Genomic DNA, 3,211 nt, shown 5'->3' on the forward strand with positions numbered 1-3,211 from the left:
TATATATATATATATAAATATTAAATCCAGTGCAAAACCTTTCCAGTAATGTGTACACACAGCTGCACACTTGCTAACATGCATCATATTAACTGCAATATTAAACAGCTGCAACACAGATTGCATAACAACAACTGTCGGTTTCACATGACTACATTGGAAATTGACTATGTTCATGTTTTATTAATGGATGGATGCATTTTGTTTGGCAAACAGGAGGAAAGGATTTGTTTGGAATTCAAAGCAAATGAGGAGATTCGAATGCGTGATTGTTCACCAGACGCACGTGCATGAGAACATGTCTACTCGATTCGAACCCCGATCTATTTCCACCGCTACGGCGGACACGCCTGCACGTGGTGGGGCGAGTGTTTGCAACCACAGAGGGACGTGCGCATGCACTTTCTTCCTCTAGCTCCTTGCATCACCCGTGTTACTCAATCATGATTTCCATTAAAGTCTCTCATGTTGTGATAGTAGTCAGCACTGTGGTCAGCTTGGTTTTCAGTGTAGAATAGTTACATGTCAGAGGTGCATGTCAGGCTACGGCGTAGCAGCGTTGGGTCCGTGCCTCCATGTACCTAGTTACGTAGCGTAGTGTACGTAAAAATGTATAGATGACTCGTTCTTGACAAATGGCAAAAGAGCTGTATGCGTGCGCTCATTTGGCTAATGTCGGGATGTAATCGGGTTCAGGCTTTTGAAAAGCTGCCAATCAAAATATTCTTGTCGGGCTCGGGCCTTGTTGGGCACAACTTTTAAGGCCCGGTTATGGCTCTAGTTTACACTTTAAACTATAGGTGCTCAGTTGCGTCCCAGACCACCTCGGAAAGGGATTTGAATGATTGGACACTTGCAGTCTCCCAAGAATCATTTTAAAACCAAATGTAAACAGGGTCACTGTCAACAGTTTTCATAGGGACTGTTTTTTTCTCAGTAGAAAGTGGTATCAGGGAAGACGATTGACGATTGCGGATTATCCAAAAATGACAGGGACACTATCTGGAAAAGGCAAATGGCTGTTGATTTTTTCAATTTGTCAATGCTTTGAGCACCAAAAACAGTATTCCATTCAACTCCCATTGTTTTATGGTGTGGGCGGACCCTCTGAGACTGAAGTTACACTTTATTTCAAACAAGCAAATGATAAATATGATTTTGCATACTTTTTGTGAACAGGGCCATGCATCCCATGCAGGATGCGACGCTTGAAAGAAAAAAAAAAAGAGACAAAGAACTTCTAGATAAAATAAGGAGGCGTATCTGAAATGACTTGAAAATGATTCTCTAATTCCCACCGTGTGTGATGCTGTTTTCAGTTCCTGAGCGTGTTGGGTTGGGGTTACAGTATCAGCCGTCCTCTGAAACAACCGCCATGAGCATCAGCTCAGTCCTGAACATGAAAGCCTGCGATGGGAACGCAGCTGATTACGATGCAGCAGTTGGTTAAATAACGTTCGGGACAACCTCCTGTTCTGTGGACGGGGTCAGGCTCGGTGAAACATGCAGCCTCGTCCTCTCTCCCGGGAACACCGTGAGCCTCGAAGCGCTGATGTTGGATCAGCCTTTCCCATCCATACTCTGACCTCGGTCCTTGCAAGCAAACATTGAGACTGACCCCCCCGAGCAGAGCCGCGGGCCAAGTCCCACCCACGCCATACACTTACCGCGCTGTATGTGTGCATACTGAGCACTTTATTTATTTATTTTCTTCACATTGACCCAGATACTCATATTCTTCCCCCAGAGAGCCACCTCCCTCAGTCTAAAAGAGGCTCATTATTTTACTGGAGTGCCTCCCCTCTTTTCTCCTACGTAGGAGGGAGGAAGTGGGGCCGACATGGTTTTGCATTCGGAGCCCACTCCGGTTCCACTGGGAGGCATACTGGATCCACACAATTAACACAGCGTAAAATAGAGTCAGCAAATTTGCAGCAAGTGATGGGCTAGTTCATTATTGCCAGGCTATCCCCATGCGTAAGTGCACCTCTCCGAAATGTGGTCAACTCATTTGATTGCAAATCACCTGGCCATGCTTTTATTAAGGCGCCACACCGACGCATGTGTGATAATCGGTTCTAACAGTCTGCCGTTTGTACGCTCTAAATCACAATTGTGCATTGTATTTATAGCGAGCGGTCAGACCGAAAACAGATATAACAGATATGTAAATATACCACAGTTTGAGCAACTTTTAGGGAAAACTCTTTGCGGGTAGCAAAATTGACTTTGTATTTCACTGTATACTATTTGTTAAGGGTTAATTTTAACGGTATCATCTTTAAAATGATACTTTAAAAAAGTATTTGTTGCCTTTTCCACCGAATTGAACAGTGGAGTGGAGTTACAAATTGACAAGGGAAATAAGAAAAGAGAAGAAGTCCTGTGATTGATGTTCTAAAGCGAACTCACCCAGTCCATCGATATTATTGGCCACCAGTCCGGACCCACCCTCCTCCCACTCACTCACCCTACACGCTCACACTCTCACACAGCTTGGGCTGGACAGACAAACGTTCACACTCTCACACCGCTTGGGCTGGACAGACAAACGTTCACACTCTCACACAGCTTGGGCTGGACAGACAAACGCTCACAAAGGCAAAAAACAACAACAACAACGTTGTATGCAAATAAATTGACAGGTTAAAGACAAAATTTCGAAATGAGAGACATTAGCTGGAAATGGTTAAACATGGTGAAGATGATTGTCTGATGAGAAATGATATGAGACTTAGATACCATATGGCTAATTAAAATCTGTGAATACAGGGCCGGCCCATGGCAAAACGCAGTGTAGGCAAATCCCCGGGGCCGTGGCAGTACAGGAACGTTAAAAATCAAGAGAAAAAAACGTCAAAAAAACTAACCAAAGAGCGACAATCGCCGAAAAAGACCGCTACAATCTTAACAAAAAAACACCCCAAAAGCTGAAAAAAAACCCATCAAAATAAGCAACAAAAACGTGAAGAATGTCGAAAAAAAGCTGTAGCTGAAATCTTGCCTAGGGCACCAAATTGTTTAGGGCCGGCTCTATGTGAATAAGTGTATATCTTGTGTTTGAAGGTGTTGAAGAACATTTTTATAGAATGAATTTAAGATACCTACTATGTAGGGCTGGGCAATATATCGATATCGTGAAATATGACGAGATAGGGTCTTAGATTCTGGATATCGTAACATGACATATAAGTGGTGTCTTTTCCTGGTT

The 3,211-nt window shown here is 43.5% G+C and overlaps 1 protein-coding gene across 2 annotated transcripts in view; it reads left to right on the forward strand.

Annotated features, from left to right (window-relative positions):
- The window catches only part of celf2 (cugbp, Elav-like family member 2), a 234,019-nt gene that overhangs the window by 75,522 nt on the left and 155,286 nt on the right, over window positions 1-3,211 (forward strand). The window lies entirely within an intron of this gene.

This window comes from Etheostoma spectabile, chromosome 23, assembly GCF_008692095.1.
Source record: "Etheostoma spectabile isolate EspeVRDwgs_2016 chromosome 23, UIUC_Espe_1.0, whole genome shotgun sequence".
Lineage (NCBI taxonomy): Eukaryota > Metazoa > Chordata > Actinopteri > Perciformes > Percidae > Etheostoma > Etheostoma spectabile.